Source organism: Stegostoma tigrinum, chromosome 45, assembly GCF_030684315.1.
Source record: "Stegostoma tigrinum isolate sSteTig4 chromosome 45, sSteTig4.hap1, whole genome shotgun sequence".
Lineage (NCBI taxonomy): Eukaryota > Metazoa > Chordata > Chondrichthyes > Orectolobiformes > Stegostomatidae > Stegostoma > Stegostoma tigrinum.
This window is the reverse complement of record NC_081398.1, coordinates 8,439,960-8,457,527: the sequence shown is the minus strand read 5'-3', so window position 1 is coordinate 8,457,527 and position 17,568 is coordinate 8,439,960. Positions and strand designations below refer to the sequence as shown.

The 17,568-nt window shown below is 43.7% G+C and overlaps 1 protein-coding gene across 4 annotated transcripts in view; it reads right to left on the bottom strand.

Moving 5' to 3' along the window:
- Positions 1-17,568, bottom strand: part of LOC125448632 (guanine nucleotide-binding protein G(I)/G(S)/G(T) subunit beta-2) — a 134,067-nt gene that overhangs the window by 76,298 nt on the left and 40,201 nt on the right. Inside the window, exon 1 of one of the 4 annotated variants that reach the window (XM_048524048.2) lies at positions 11,402-11,546. The exons of 2 other annotated variants lie outside the window; for them this stretch is intronic. The gene's annotated coding sequence lies outside the window, so the exon portion shown is untranslated. Of the gene's footprint in view, positions 1-11,022; positions 11,314-11,401; positions 11,547-17,568 lie in introns of those variants that run through there. One more of the 4 variants, XM_048524046.2, reaches the window with a different exon arrangement.

Below are 17,568 nucleotides of genomic sequence, written 5' to 3'. Positions count from 1 at the left end.
GAGGGTGAACAATGGTGAGCAGTCCCATTCCAGACATTAACTTCCGCAGGAGGCCTGCAAATAGCTTGCTGGTACTCACAGAATCACAACGGTTGCACAATGGAAGGTAGCCATTCAGCCTGTTGGTTCACTCAGCATAAGCACCTTACCTGGTCCCACCCTCCTACCTATAGAACTTCAAATTTTCTTTTGTATCATCTGACTCCCTTCTGAAAACCATCACGGAATCTGTCTCCACCACACTCTTGAGCAGCATACTCCAATGTTTCTCACTTCATCATTGCTCCTTCTGCCAATTACTTTAAACTGGCACCCTTCTGTTGTGATTTACAAACAGGACTGGCTTCTCCAGTCTATTCCGCCCAGACCTCTCGGGATTTTGAATGCTTCTATCAAACCTCCTCTCAACTTTGTCTTCTGAGGACAGCAGTCACAACTTCTCCGATCTATCCACACAACTCAAGCCTCTCATCTCTGAAGCCATTCCTGGTTTCATTTCTTCACATCATTCAGAAACTGTATTGCCCACATGACTAATGTCAACTGAAAACAAAAAAAGTTGCTGGAAATCACAGCATGTCAAGCAGCATCTGTGGACAGACATCAAGCTCACGTTCAGTCTAGCTAACTTGTCATCAGCACTGTTAAGTGTTTCATCTGAAGGGGAGATGTTCTTCCTCCAGTTTGTGATTCACGGCAGCATCGCAGCATGCCAAGGACAGTTATGTGGGTGTGCAAGCAGGATGCTGTGTTAAAGTGACCAGCTACAGGAAGGTCAGGGTCATGCTCATGTAAGGACAAGGAGGCGTGGAGCTACAGGTGAAATGCTGCTTCACCTGAAAAGACTGTTTCGGCCCTTGCGTGGTGAGCAGGGATGAGGTGAAGAGGCAGGTGTTGGTATGTCTGTCTGTCTCTGTCTGTGTGTGTCTCCTTGTCTGTGTGCATGCACGCACGTGTTTGTCTGGTATTGATGGTTATCAAGGACTGGACTAGGCTTGTCCCACAGGGAACAGTCCCTACAAAATGCAGACAGGGGAGTGAGGGGAAGAGGTGTTTAGTGGTGGCATTATGGAGTTATCTGAAATGACAGAGGATAATCCTTTGAATATGGAGGCTGGTGGGATGAAAAGTGAGGACAAAGAGGACCCAATCACACTGTTGAGTGATGGGAAGGGGCAAGGACAGGGTGTGAAAAATCGCAGGTCATAGGCTAGATGCGTTTGAGAGGCCTGTCAACCATCGTGGGTGGAAAACCACCGTTATGGAAGAATGAAGTCATGGATTGGAAGGTGATCCTAATGTCTAGAACTGGAGGCCAACCAGACTCCTACATGAGTTTGAAACATGAGAAACATAAAAGGAGGGGAAAAACAACCATAAACACATGACAAAAATAATCAGGAGGTGCATTAACAGAGAATCTTGAATTGAAAAGGGCTGAATAAGTAAACAGGGAAGTTTACAAAAATAATTAAAGCAGCTGGAATCAGAAGATAAAAATCTATCTTTATAAACCTGATCAGAGTGCCGTAGGCAATACAGTGGACAGATAAATGAGGCAGATGCAGTAAGCACGGTCTTTCAACTAGATTTTGACAAGGCACAACTCGGCAAACTAAACTGTCTTTGAATGACATGAGTGGGAGGGAGTTACATAGAAACCCTGGTAAAAGAACAGTGAGTGAGGACTGAAGCTAAGGGCAATTTCTCAGTGGTTGGAAGTAGAAAGTAGTGTCCTAAAAAGGTCCAGTTGTGTGTTAATTGCTGTAGAGATCAGCATTTTTGATAAACAGCTAGACTCAAGGGAATTACATATGATATTAAACATTCTAAAGCTGAGAAAGCATATTGGTATGATAAAATTGGCAACTAAAACTGGCAGATGAAAATCACAGTTCGTGGGAGGTATTTTGGTTAAAACTTAAAAATAGCTATATTTTTAAGAAGAGGGAAAGACAGCTAATTTGAAATGGCAAAAGATTTTTGAGAGTGTTGATTCACAAGGCAATAAAAGCAATCAAAAGATAGTACAGGAATATTCTCGGGAGACTTGGCAGGGTAGATGCAAAGAAGATTTTTTTCCTTGTCAGACAGTCCAGGATCAAAGGGCACACTCGCAAGCCAAACGGTCACCCATTTAAGACAGATACAAGGAGGAATTTCTTCTGAGGATCGTGAATTGGTGGAACTCTTTACTGCAAAGGGCTGTTGAGGCTAATGTCATTCAGCATTTTCAAGGCTGAGAGAGATTTTTAATTCAGTAAGGGAATTAAGGGAAAAGGCAGGAAAGTGAAGTTAAGGATTATCAGATCAGCTATGATCTCAATGAATCTCGAGCTGACTCAATGAGTCAAGTGGCCCGACATGCCTCCTACATCTTAAGGTCTTAGACGATAAGGTGGATGTTTTGGACAGTACAGCATTGGTTCTGTAGGACACTGCATGCTGTGAGGAACTCCAAAGGGGAAACAAGATATCTTAAAGGCTGTTTTTATCTTGTAGAAGATTATGGAGCAATTTAGTAGAAGTGTTTAAATAGGGCACACAGAAGCAGACTGTGCTACTGCAAGGAGGAAAGCAGGCACTCAAGTTGTAGAAATTTTAAGATTCATGACCCCATAACTAATAAGTCAGAGGCATAGATTCACATTCCACTACAGCATCTGGAAATGTAAATTTTATTAATCTGGATTAAAATGTTAGGAGAATGTCACTAAAACCCATCTGTTCCAGTTATGTCCTTTAGGTCTGAATATCTGTCACCTTTAACCAATCTGGCTTCAGGTACACACAGAATCTTCACTGTCTTCCTGAAATGGCCACTTAGCTGTAATCAAAAGAGATCATTCACTACCTTTGAGTGCAATTGGGATGGGCAGTAAATATTGACCTTGCCAACAATGTCCACATCCCCATGGGAGACAGGATGGGATGGAAGCCAAAACAAAATGCCTACAGACACTGGAAATTTGAATAATAAGCCCTAACACCTACTACTGTCCTTATAAAACTTGCCCACCACTCATCTTAAATTCATGACACCCCCCCCCCCAACCCCAGTATTAGACATTTCAACTTTGGGGGTGGGGGGAAGAATTCTGACTGTCAATCCTATCTATGTATCTCATGATTTTATGGGCTTCTATCAAGTCTCCCCTTAGCCTCCGCCACTCCAGGGAAAACAATCAGTTTTTCTGGCCTCCCCTTATAACACATACTCTCTAATCAGACAGCATCATGGTAAACCTCTTCGTCACCATCCACATCCATTCTCTAACATGGCAACCAAAATCAAACAATATCCTAAGTGCAGCCTAATCAAACTGACAAAGCTGCAATGACATGCATCCTGACTCTTGTACTCAATTCCCTGACCAATAAAAGCAAGCATGCCTTATGCCTTCTTTAACACCCTACCTACTTGCGTGGCCACTTTCAAGGAGCTATGGACTCGAACCCCAAGATCCCTCCGTGTGTCAATGCTGTTCAGGGTCCTGTCTTTAACTGTAAACTTTCCTTTAACATTTGATCTCCCAAAATGTAGCATCTCCAGCTTAGCGGCATTAAAGATCTGCCATTTCTCTTCCCACATCTGCAACTGATCTGTATCCCGCTGTACCATTTGACAGTGCTTTACACTATCCACAACTCCACCAATCTCTGTATTGTCCTATCACAAACAGCAGAGGTCCTAACATGGATCCCTGTGGAACACCACTAGTCACAGACCTCCAGCCTGAGAAACAGCCTTCAACAGGCAAGCCAATTCTGAATTCACGCAGCCTAGTCACCATAGGTCTCAAGCATCTTAATCTTCTGGATAAGCAACCATGACGGACTTTTTCAAAGGCCTTACTAAAATTCATGTAGATAACATTGATGAATGATGGCATTGTATCTCCCCAACACCATCCAATATTAAAATTATTTACAAATACATACAACGCAACCTAGACCCCATTCCCCAAAAAGCAGAAATTTTAATCTCGATAGACTCAAGTCCATGCTCCATGTTGACATTTCCACCGGGTACTGAATGGGTCCTGCTCTCTGAGAGGTACCAACTTACAAACAGGACAATAAAACACATTAATTGGCTGGAGTAGGCTTCTCGAGCTTGTTCTGTCATTTAGTAAGATTATGGTTGATCTGATTGTGGCCTCAACTCCACCTTTCCATCTATCCCCAATTAACCCATCTACTTTCACCTTTAAAAATATTCAATGACCCCCACCTGTGCTGAGGAAGAGAGCTCCAAAGTTGCACAACCCTCAGCAAAAGAAGCCTCATCTTCATTTGAAATGGGACAAGTTTTGCTGTTAAACTTTGACCTCTAGTCCTAGAATCTCTCATAAAAAGGGAAATATCCTTTTAGTATCCAGCCTCTCAAACCCTGAAGATCTTTATATTGAGAAGATCACCTCTCATTTTTATAAACTCCAAGCTCAGCCCTGTCCAATCTTTCCCCCTAATATATCAAGCACAATTGATTTTATGAAACTCGCAGAGAGGAAGAAATATTTCCCCTTGGAGGAATCAGAGACCAGGCGCACAGATTGAAGAGAAGGGGCAGGAGGTTGAGGCAGGAGGCAAGGAAAAATTAGTCTTGAGAGCAGTGTCTATTGCATTTCTTACAGTGAATATACTACACTGAATACACTTCAGAGGAAAAAAAAACGGAAATGTGGTGTGGGACATCCAAAGCCATGTAAGCAGTTATATAAGTGCAACTCCTTTTCCCCCCCGCCCACACTCCACCCAGCATGGGTCTCTGATGAAGGGTCTAGGCCCGAAACATCAGCTTTTGTGCTCCTGAGATGCTGCTTGGCCTGCTGTGTTCATCCAGCCTCACATTTTGTCGTCATGGGTCAATGTTAAGCTTGTTTTAGCCAAAGCTGACAGCCTTAAAAACCAGATGCTATCGCCCGCAGAGCCTGTGAAATTTCAATCTGTGGGCGCTCAGAACGTTCCCACCACTGCAAAAATCCATGTACATTAGACTCTGTTGGTGTTATCACATCAAAGAACATCTTGAACTCATGTCTAGCCTGAAGATAAATGCATTGTTTAAAGTGTCATTTCACGAGGGCAAGTGAGACAGCCCTCCTTGCACCACGTCACTGCTTCTCTCTTCCAAGTGCCCACACGTCTCTATTGTAGCCAGTTTGAGGCACAAAGACCCATTTTTTCTCACTACTCCCACCCCTCTGCACCCTTACAAGCTAACAGTAAAAAGAGATGGAGGCCACAGAAATGTCAATATGCAATCGCTTCCCCCCCCCACCCCCACCTTGATATATGCCACATTAAGAGCAACACTGCAGCTCATGAGACTCAAATGCAGTTTTCTCTCACAGTCGCTAGATTCTCATTTGATTCAAACCCCATTCAAAAAAGCTCGACCTTCACTTTGCTTAATGCGATGGTACCCCAAAATAAAACCGGCCATTTTTAGCTAAACTTTGTGACAAGATCATCCTGTCATTCATTTGTGTGACATGGATGTTGCTGTCAAGGCCAGGTTGATAACAACCTTCCTCCAATTAATAACTTGCAGGCACTGCCCACAAGGGCTGGTGTGACAGAACTGATGACATAGAGGGCAAAGACAGGAGGGTGGAGAATTAGATCAAAATAGAATTGGTGGCGGGACGGGGGGGGGGGGGGGGGGGGGGGAGGAGAGATAAAAACAGAAAATCTCTGGAAATGCAAGGTCTGGCAACATCTGGGAAGAAAAAAAATCAATTAACATTTCTGGTCCAGTTCTGAGGAATGATCACCGGACCCAAAACATGAATATCGACTCTTTCTTCCCAGGCGCTGGCAAACCCACTGAGCTTTCAGCAACTTTATTTCTCTTCCTGGTTTGCAGCATCTGCAGTTCTTTCAGTTTTTAATTTGGTGGGGAGATAATATACATTCTCACCATCTCCCTCCCAGTGTCCCTCTCTCTCTTTTTCTCATGCATGGTCTAGATTTCGCTCATGTCTAAGGGAGCATGGGATATGGGAGAATGGTGGCATTAGGGAACTGAGCTCGATGATCAGCCTTGATCATACTGAATGGTGGAGCAGGCTTGCGGGATCGAATGGCTTACCTCTCGTTCCTATCTTGTTGCTTCATCTCCCATGAGACTCACCTTTCCTGAAAGTTTCAAAGCTACTGAACACTGCGCATTCCCTCTCCAAGGACCCAACTCATCACTTATTTTGATATCCTGAAGTAATCCTACTAAATTTTTTTTCTCCTCGCTTGCAGCACCTAAACATGTGGCAATTTTCATCAATGAACCATCACCAATAAATCACCTGTGTTTTCCAATTCATTAATTTACATGCAAAGGTCATTAAAGGAAAATGCAGAAACCAAAGGGGAGGGAGAGGGGAAATGGTGAAATTAAACAGACAGACAGAGTGACAGGCAGAGCGTGCGCCAGACAGGCAGCAAGGGAGCCACACAATGCTCAAGCATGGAGGCCAAGGCAGCTGAAGACATAGCCAGTAAGAGTGGAATGGTGACAATCTGGCTGTGGGAAATACACAAGGGACTAGCATCAACAGTCACTGGGGGTTGTCAGACAGGAGGTTACAGAGGTAAGAAAGGGCAAGATGGTGGAAGGATTTGAAAACAAACAGGAAAATTTAAAAATTACTGCTCAACTTGTATTCAGGGGTTGTCAGAGTACAGGAGAAGTAAATGAGTGACTTCGGACATGAGGTAGGAGAGTTTTGGACAAGATCAAACTTTCAGAGAATAGTGAAGAAAACTGGTCAGAAGTAAAGAAAGCATTGAAATATATGTAATCACTGGATATTAGGTATGTCACCGAGTCTTCTCATCTCCAACAGAGACTTACATAGCACCTTTAAATGGGCTGAAGTGAAAGTCGGACATTTTACAGATGAATGTCTCATCCTCTATAACTAGGCACACAAGAAGTTACCAACACAAGCAACCATAAATTTGGGTAAGGTGATGGATTGGAAGGAAAAGTCTGCAATGACAGAGCTTCTAAGATCCTCTGCTCTTGGGGGAAGTGGTCAGCCAACTCCAGTACACACTCTTGTGCACATCATGCACCCTCAATACTATTCGAAGAAAACAAAGGCTGTTCTGCCTGGCAAACATTTACCCCTTAAATGAACTTTATGATGATCTAGATTGGTACCCTATTGCTGTTTTTGAGAGTCTGAAGTATGGAAAGTTAGCTCTGGGCTTCCTATATTTTAATAGCAACTACACTTCATTAATTGGAAAGCACACAGAACATGGGTCTATTCCTGTTCCGCACAGTTCTTTCACCCAACGATGTTGTGCTAAACATGACACCAAAATAAATTAATCCCATCTGCCTGCCCTTGAGCCATATCCCTCCAACCCTTGCATGTTCACATGCTTATCTAAAAGCCCCATGAATGCTTTTATCGTATCTGCCTCCACTACTACCCCTGGCAGCACATGCCCGAATCCTACCACTGTGTAAAAAAACCTGACCCACACATCTTTTTCGAACTTTCCCCTTCTCACCTTAAATGCCGCCCCCGAGCATTAGACATTTCAACTCTGGGGAAAAAGATTCTAACAGTCAACCCCATGTATGCATCTTAATTTTACAGATTTCTACCAAGTCTCCCCTCAGCCTCTGCTACTCCAGAGAAAACAACCAGAGTTTTTATGAAGGAGGGTCTAGGCCTGAAACATCAGCCTTCCTGCTCCTCTGATGCTGCTTGGCCTGCTGTGCTCATCCAGCTCCACACCTTGTTATCTCAGGATCTCCAGCATCTGCAGTTCCTACTACCATCAAAATCATCAAATCCCAGCTCTCTAATTCTGTAACCTTGTGCAACCCTCCCAATTTTAAATCACTCCACTTTCAGTTGCTATGCCTTCAGCTGGTTTCTAAGGTCTGGAATTCATGAGGGCTGGAATATAAGCAGAGAAATACTGAGGCAGGATAAGGTTCTGGTCAAACTGTTTGGATAACTGAAAGCAGTTCCGGGCCCCATATCTAAAGAAGGGTGTACTGACATTGGAGGGGTCCAGAGGAGGTTTACACAAATGATCCTGAGAATGATGAGCAGTTGAGGACACTGTCTCATACCCAATGGAGTTTAGAAGGGTGGGGTGGGGGTGGGGTCATGGGGGAATTGAAACTTGCAGAATTCTGAGAGATCCAGGTAGCATGCATGTGGAGAAGTAGCAGGAGAGACTTGGACCTGAGGCCACAGCCTCAAGGCAAAGGGAGGGCTCTTTAGAACTGAGATAAAAGGGGGAATTTCTGTAGCTACGGGGTGGTGAATCTGTGGGACTCATTGTCGCAGTTAAGGACAAGTCTTTAAATTTTTTTAAGACAGAGATGGTTAGGATGTTGTTTGTTAAGGGGATCAAGGGTTATGGAACAAAGGCAGGAGATTGGGGTTGAGAAACATATCATCTCGATGGGCCAAGTATCCCAGTTCTGTTTCTATATTTTATGGTGTTATTCTCTCCCTAGCCCCGACCTCTGATTCTCTCTCTCCCCCCTCCCCCCACACGCCCCCATCCTTCCCTCCTTCTCCCTCCCTCCTCCTCCTCCTCTCCCCCCACCACCCTCCCTCCACCTCTTCCCTAAAACCTAGTTTGTTATCCGAGCTTTTGTTTATTTATGCTTGCATGGCGCTGTGTAAATTCTGATTGTTAACTCTCTTGCAAAGAATCTTGCAGATTGTTGATTACGTTAAGGTGCGATAAAAATGTACACTTTTGTTTAAAATCCTCATGCAACACATTTGACTTATTGGCCCACCACCACGCTAAGGGGTGTACATTGGAGGGGTAGACAGCTATAAAACAGGCGGTGGCTGGTTTAAAAATCTAAAAAGGCACCACAATGAGGAAGAGGATGTTTTGCACTGTTGACACTGAAGTGCCGCCCAAGCTGAAAGCGAAACAGTTAGGCATGACAACTAGAAATGGAGTACATTTTGAAAAATAGGGAGGATGGGCGAACAAAAGATACCAGAGTCTACAATGCAAGAATCTATGGTATAATCAGTGACCATGAACTGATTTGGCTTCAACCAAATGCATCATGCCCATGCCATCAAAGGCTGTTAAAAATCAGAAAGTGAGAGAAAAGAGCAGAGAGTGTAGACAGCAGAGAGAGAGCGCAGAGAGAGAGAGAGAGAGAGAGAGAGAGAGAGAGAGAGAGAGAGAGAGAGAGAGAGAGAGAGAGAGAGAGAGGACACACAGAGGCAGAGAGAGCGCGCAAGAGAGAGGGAACCTCCCCTCACGCCATTACACAAAAAGAAAGAACATGAGGGAAGCAGAGTGGGTGGGGGTGGAAAGGAGAATGCAAGCTTTAAACATTGGTCCTATTACATTCATTACAGCATCAGGTCCCTCTGATTACAGCAAGAAAGGCAGTCAAAACGTGGAAAAGATCAGTAAATCATTCGCCCTGTCGAGACAATGCTGGCTGCCGCCCGTTAGAAAAATGCAAAATCCGACAGCCTTGCTAGGATCTGTAAACTACAATCCAAACTGCACAGGAAAATTAGCCACCAACAAGGGACAGAGAATATGGAAGACAGAACAGCAAAGCATACAAAGAGGCTAGCTTTAATCAAAAGAATGCTCATACAAGAAGATATTAGGTTAAATAAACATGTGATATTCCCAAGTGAACAAAAACATGTAAAATATTCCATTACTGTAAACAGATTCATTTCTTTCTGTAGAAAGTGCACAAAGAAATAAACTGACATTAACTCTGAGCAGACAGTACATGTTCCCTGGTGAATCACATTATCAAATTTTTAAAAAAGGTAAAAAGCCTACGCTCAATTGAAGGAGGGGGGATAGACACAGGAAAAATACACATTCAAAACATCATGAGTATTCCATTTTAATAGAAAAGCCAAGCCCAATATTTTTAAAATATGCAGCGAGAACTAAACTGAAATATCGCATGATTAATAAACATTGACAGAATGAAAGCTTTGAAGGATATGCAGAAGATATATGAGTGTAAAGCAAAAATTTAAGATTATGGGAGGTAAGAAATGAAACAGATGGAGGCAAAGGAAAAAAGCAAGCATGGAGTAAATATATAAAAATAGATAAAAAGACACCAGCTTAAAAAGGGCAAAAGGGACCACAGAATTATTTAAAAACACAAGCCCAACCAGATAATGAAGCCGTCTTACTAAATGCTGAGGCCTCTTTTACAGGAAATTCTCATGAAAAGGGTCAGAGAGAGAAAAATATAAGCCAATATTTCTACATTTTGGAACTTTTTTTACAAAACTGAAAGCTGAAAAAGAAAGTTAAAAATTGCAAAAAGTAAACCTTTTTATTAAAAAGGCCACAGTGGTCTCATTACACCTTAACATTTAAGCAAAGGAAATTATTAATTTTAATCAAATGAAACATAAAAATTAACAGTTACAATTTAGAGAAAGTGTATTCCAAAAGAAAACTGGAAGATGATTTTTCTAAAACATTAATATTAACATTCTTTCCATGAAAAAGAATTCATGATTTATAAAAATCCAACATCTAAATAGATCACTTTAAATTAACACTTAAGCAAGATGCATAATTTACAAAAAATTCAAGTTTAAAAATAATGTTCTTTTAAAGAAAAATTTAGGTGGCAGGATTCATAATTCACCAAAAGTGAAGAAAATCAAAACTAAAAATAATTTTTTCAAAATGGTTTTGCAGGAACAAATCTGTAAAAATGCGAGAATATCCAGTCAAAAATAGCGTTTTTTTCAAAAAAAAAAGTTAGCAGGATTCATAATTTACAAAATAACTAAGAAAATTCAAGCTAAAAATGGGATATTTTTTAAAAATTAGAGACAGTTGCAAGAATCAACATATAAAAATGCAAGAAAACCCATCGTACAAAGATGTTTGCTAAGAAGATGCTCTGTGAGTCATCTTATTCCTGTGGCCTGCTTTAATGCTCGATTTTAACCCCAGGAAAATAAATGATTTTTTCATTCTCTCTCACCCCTTTTATTTTCTTCCACTTACCTTCCACTGATGATTCACAATCGCGAAGAGGGACAAAGTCATATAGATTTGAAGATATAAATTGCCAGGTACTATCTTTGCCTCCCCACCCCCACCAGCGGTAAGTGTCCGCACCCTACAGCCGTCTCTGGGCTTCTGTTGATGTCCACCCGTTGCCGCCTCCCCCTCCCCCTTTCTCTGCCCGGGCGGGGCAGAAGGACGCAGGTTAATGGATCAGGGAGCTGGCGTGAGCGGACCCAATCAAAACACCACCAACTCCGGGTTCGCATATGCTCCTCCCGCCGGCCCGCTGCCCAGCGTCGGACTCGACCACCTATGGGCCTGCCGCGCTGCGACAGGGGTGTGCGGATGGCCAACCGAAACCGTACTTCTCACCCACCCAGATTCCTTTTCTCACTGCGGAATCTGTTCCTTCTTCTTCTTTTTTGTTTGTTAAACTGCACTTCGACTTGTAAATCTTGGGGTGGTTAAGGCTTGGCGTTGGTATCTGACCACACTCTTACATTTGTGTCCCACCACCCACCCTTGTCTTGTCAGATCTTGGAGGCAGCCATCCTGCTCCAGCAAGGGAGGGAGCACGTGACTCCAAAACACCCAGAGCTGCTGTCAATCAAAAAGGGACTGGCTGCTCTGCTGACTCCATCTTCTGCTTTTCTCCGCTTTGGTTTTGCCCACTAGAAATAAATAATTCTTTGCATTAAAGGACTTTCCACCATTTGCGGCCAAATGTTGCCCTTCTGCTCCTTTCTAAAATAAATGCATCACCTTACGCGCCCCCCGCCAATACATCTTGAAATACAAATTCCCCCCCGCCCCCCAAATGTGTCCCCGAAATAAGACGCACTGTTCAAAGGGTACATTGCTGGGGGCACTCAGTATTGTACAGCGAGAGAATGAGGAGGCAAGGAGCATGGAAGGGTGGAAATTAAACTGTTTCAGAGATAGTAGGGATTGCAGATACAGGAGAATCTGACATAACAAGGTGTAGAGCTGGACGAACACAGCAGACCAAGCAACAGAAATGAGGAAGGGTCTAGGTCCAAAACGCCAGCTTTCCTGCTCCTCTGATGGTGCTTGGCCTGCTGTGTTCGTCCAGCTCTACACCTTGTTATCTCTGGAAATTAAACTGCAATGAGCATTATCAACAACAACAGCTTGTACTTATCTGGCACCTTTAACACAAGGGTCGTACAGCACAGCAACAGTCCCTTCAGTCCAACTCATAAGGTGCTTTGTAGCAGCATTTGAAGATAAAATTTGACACGTGGAGTCCCATAAGATGTTATTTGCAGCAACTTGCATGGTCATGGGGCAATTATTTCTCTAAGGTGGCTGTGCAGCCTTTGAACCTCTGCTTTATTGTCGTCACATGTACTGAGATACAGTGAAAAGTGGTGTTTGCATGCTCTACAGACAAATTGTACCATACAGAGTACATCAGGGTAGCAAACTGCAGGATGCAGTGTTACAGCTGCAAAGAAGATGCAACCAGAGAGACTAGAATTAACATTTAAGAGGTCCATTCAAAAGTCTGATAACAGCAGGGAACCATTTGTTCTTGAATCTGTTTGTACCTGTATTCAAACTGCTAGGTCTTCTGCAACCACTGAGGGTCCGTGTACTCCAATGTGCAGATCCACTAACTTCGGATCTGGCTGTCACTGCCACAAACAATTGTCACAGCAGCACGGAAGATTAGGGGGAATATACTCAAGGGTATCAAGGAATGCCTTAAAAAAGGAAAAGGAGACAAGTGGATAGGTAAAAGGGAGGGCATTCACTAAGCAGCTGAAGACAAGGCAACTGATGATGGGGAGATGAAAATTAGGAAATGCTCAAGAAGTTTCAAGTGGAGGGTGGAGGGAGAATTCAGAGGATTCTACTCAAGGGACAAGTAATTGGGGTGAGGTTATGGAAGGTTTTGAAGTCAGTGTCAAGATGAGAATTCTAATATCAAGGCACTAATTTACCAGGAACCAATGGCAATCAGTGAGCATAGACACAAGGAATGGGGATACGGTGCAAACTTGGTGCGTGCCAGAAGAATATTAAATAATCCCAACCTCACAGGGGGTAGGATGGGAGAAGCAAGCTAGGAGTGCATTGGTTATCTTATTACTCAAGTATTTCCAAGGGTTGCAACCAGTAAAATAGGCGAATGAGTCACACTCATCCATCTTGTCTTGAATGGAGTACCACTGAGTCCATTTTCAAATACTGTTGCTTTCTGATCAGTGATTTTTCCTCACCGCTGGGTGGATGAGATCTTTAGGAGCAGATGAGCATATGGTTGTTGTTCCCTGCTGGCTGATTCCATTTTCCATCAGTTTCCTAGCTTCGGGAGCCTAAAAACAAAATCTTGAGTTCCCACTTGCTCCTGATCATTGACCAGTGATTCGTACCAATAAATGCACTTAGTCAAGGTTGCCAACCTTAAATATTCATCTCCTGGATTGCTTCATGAAGAACAATGAAAAGGCTTTGATGTTCTCCTTTAATTCAATTTTCCTTCAATTTTCTTTGAAAAAACTGGCCATTTGACAGATGGTCAAGAAATGTCAAACAGTCAAGAATCCCTGCTTGGGGATGGGGCATGAGTCTCTATTAGAATGGACATATCCATTGACCAAGAGGGGAAGATTGGAGGGTGAGGGGACCTGGAGATGATGAAACCAGGGCTGGGTGGAGCATTGGTGTGGCAGCATGCTCCTTACACTGTTTTCACCTGGCTTCTGTTTCACTCCCCACCCCGCCCCCCCCAAATGGCAAGTTTCCAGGTGCTCGACACCTTCATGGATACTCCTTCCCAACTTTGGGCAGTCTTGGGCCAGTGATTCCAGTTGTCAGTGGGAATACCACACTTTGCCAGAGAGGCCTTAAGGGCATCCCTGAAGCACTTCATCTGTCCACCTGGGCTGTTGTTTCAGAGCTGGGAGTTGAGTGCCCGCTTGGCAAGTTTCATGCTGGTCAAGCCGACGTTGTGCCCAGCCCATTGTAGCTGATCAGGGTAGAGGTGGGTCAGTGTCTTGATACCGGAGATGTTCAGCCTGGTCAAGGATGCTGGTGTTGCTGCATCTATCTTCCCAGGAGATTCACAGAGTCTTGGAGAGGCAGTGTTGGTGGTACTGTCACAGTTCCTCGAGATGTATGCTATAGAGACAGTCTACATCTCAGAGCCACATGGGAGGACAAGAACCACCAGAGCTCTTCAGACCATAAGCTTGATGTTGTTGTCCTCAAATCCTTTTCCTCAGGATGGTAATGGTTCTGGAATACTGGTCCAATGACAATGCCACCCCCCTTCAATACTTCAGATGAACTAGGGCTTTGTAAAAGACCTGTTGTGTTAGACTTCTGATCAACCTGTCCAGAAATGTTATGACACATTTGGAGCAGGTGGGACTTGAACCCTAGCATCCTGGCTCAGAGGTAGGGATATTACCAGGTCTATTGTACCTAAGTGAGGCATTATACAAATTGTCAGAGAGATTAATGCACCATGGATGAAGTGGGAAGTAATAGGCACTGGAATGATCAGACAGTTATAAACCAGTTATAATAGTCAGGTTAAACTGTGACAGAATGTGGCAGCTGTGTCTCATGGATATGAGACCTATTCCACAGATTCAAGTACATTAATCCAGGCTCACATTTGAAGGGCCAATACTGAGGGAGTGCTGCACTGCCATGGGTGCCATCTTTTGGCTGAGATATGCAACTAAGGGCCCATTTTCTTGATGCAACCCATAGCCATGATAAGAAGGGCAGGGTTAAATCTGGCCACATACTGTGTTAATGAGACATCACAGGAAGTGACACAATGTCACATGGTCTTGCACCTTGTAGCAAGAGGAAGCCACTAAAATGTTCCCAAATAAAGCCAATCTTCTCCTTACCCCAGCAACGTATTCTTCAGCAGCACAGCAAGTCCAAGAATATTATTGAACAGAGTTGTCCCCTCGTGTCCTGGACTGCAATTTGTCCCTCAAGCAACACCACAGAAATAGACTTTGGTGTTACACGAATGTGATCCATTCTTAACACCTTTATTAACTTATTAACTGCAGGATCTCATATCTGGCCTTCTATCAACCTCAGATTTATAAATAAAACTGATCTAGCACCAACTGCCATTTGGGAACGGAGTTCCAAATTTCTCCCATGCTGCACGTGTCAAGGCATTTCCTAATTTCACTTGTGAAGGGTGCGGCTCTCGTTTGTAGACAATGACACTCCCAAACTCCAATGACCCGTATAAATAGTTTCTGTCCAACTACCCTATTTGTTCCTCTTAACAACTTGAAAACTTTAATCAAATCTCCTCCTTCCTTCACCCTTCAAAATTCCAGGATATGCAACGCACATTTGTAGGACTTCTTCCCCTTATTGTTTAACCCTTGGGAGTACAGGAATCATTCTAGCGCATTTGTGCAGCACCCCCTTCAAGGCCACTTACACCTTCTTTCATGGGTAGAGGGCATCACTGCACAAAGAAAGCCACTGTTGCTCATTCCTAATTGCCCCTTGAACTGTGTGGCTCACAGCCATTTCAGAGGCCAGTTAAAAGAGTTAACCACAATGGCATGGATCTGGAGTCATATGTCAGCCAGACCAGATAAGCACAGATTTCCCTCCCTAAAAAGGGAATTAGTGAACCAGATAGTTCCTACAATTGTTGATAGTCTCATGCTCACTATTACAAAGACTTTAAATCTTTAAATTTCATTCAAAGTTCAATGCTAGGATCTGCCATGGTGAAATCCGAATCCCTGACTTTGGAATTGTAGGTCCAGTACATTACCACTATGCTATTATGGCTCACAGTACCTCATCAGGGCTGCATACAGTGTAACTTCTGTAACATTCAATACATCCCACCTATTCATACAATTCACATAGTGCATCTCAAAAATTATGTCTAATTCACATATGACTGACTAAGTCAATATTATCAATTTATACTACCTGGAGCAGAGTGCCACCCCATTCCTCAATCCACAGCATAATGACCCACTGTTAACTAAAGCACTGTGACCTGCCCCTGGCCAGGGTACAGTGCCACTCCCTTTCTCCCCAAACCTGGCCAGAGCATAACTGCCCTGCCCCCCCCAATCAGAGCCCATTGGCATTGGCCCTGGCCCTGGCCCCAACCAGAGCCCATTGGCTCTGGCCCTACCCCTAACCAGCCGTGGGCACAAGCAAACTGCAATGCCCCAGCTCCTGGTTATTGGGCCCTGATCTGACCTCCTCAGTTCTGAGCCCTGATGATCTAGATCTGTTACAGGCTCCCCAAAAGTGTGGTGGAGGCAGGTTCAATCAAAGCTATCCACTGGCTTATTAACCAGATATCCTTAGAGGATACAAGAGGCTGCAGGTGATTACAGAGCTAGGGGCTAGATTTGAAAAGAAGGATAAGAATTTTAAAAGAGATAACAAGGTGTAGAGCTGGATGAACACAGCAGGTCGAGCAGCAGGAAGCTGACATTTTGGATCTGAACCTTTTTCTGAAGGAGTGTCCAGACCCGAAACGTCAGCCTTCCTGCTCAACCTGCTGTGTTCATCCAGCTCTACACCTTGTTATCTTAGATTCTCCAGCATCGGCAGTTCCTACTATCTCGAAGGAATTTTTAAATCTTGTTTGACTAGGAGCCAAAATGGGTCAGTGGGTGCAGTGGATGATAGAGGAACGGGACTTATGATTTAATACATAGGCAGCAAACATAGATGGTCTCATGTTTACAAAGGATAGGGAGACCAGTGAGATGCATGATGGAACACATGAGCCTAGAGGTTACAGAGGCAAGAACAAGATTGATAATTTCAAGTGTAAGCTGAAAATAACACCCAAAGCAAAAGAAACAGAAGGATATTTTTGAGATAAAGAGAGGGTGGGGGAAGGCTTGCGTGGAAGGAATACCATCATGGAACAGGTGGGCTGAATGGTCTGTTGCAGCACTGGAAATTCTACATAAACCTATCAAATCTCCCTAACATCTAATGTTTGAAGATATCTTGCACAGCCATGCTGTAGCAGGTTTCCCCCACAACTCTCAGGATACAATCCACCATCCCCTTATTGTTGACAATCTAACCATCATGTTCCACAATACTCTGAGCCCCAGAGCCCAGAGATTTATGGAGCCAATCTTCCCCTCCAGTTGGAACCCATGCAATCTCAATTCTCTGGAGCATCTGAGAATCAGGGATCTATCTATTCCAGTCAAAAACTGCCTAACACTCATCCCAGATAACAAGGTGTGGGGCTGGACAAACACAGCAGGCCAAGCAGCATCTTACGAGCACAAAAGCTGACGTTTCAGGCCTAGACCCTTTATCAGAAAAGGGGGTTGGGGAGAGGATTCTGAAATAAATAGGGAGAGAGGGGGAGGCAGACTGAAGATGGATAGAGGAGAAGATAGGTGGAGAGGAGAGTATAGGTGGGGAGGTAGGAGGGGATAGGTCAGTCCAGGGAAGATGGACAGGTAAAGGAGGTCGGATGAGGTTAGTAGGTAGGAAATGAAGGTGCGGCTTGGGGTGGGAGGAGGG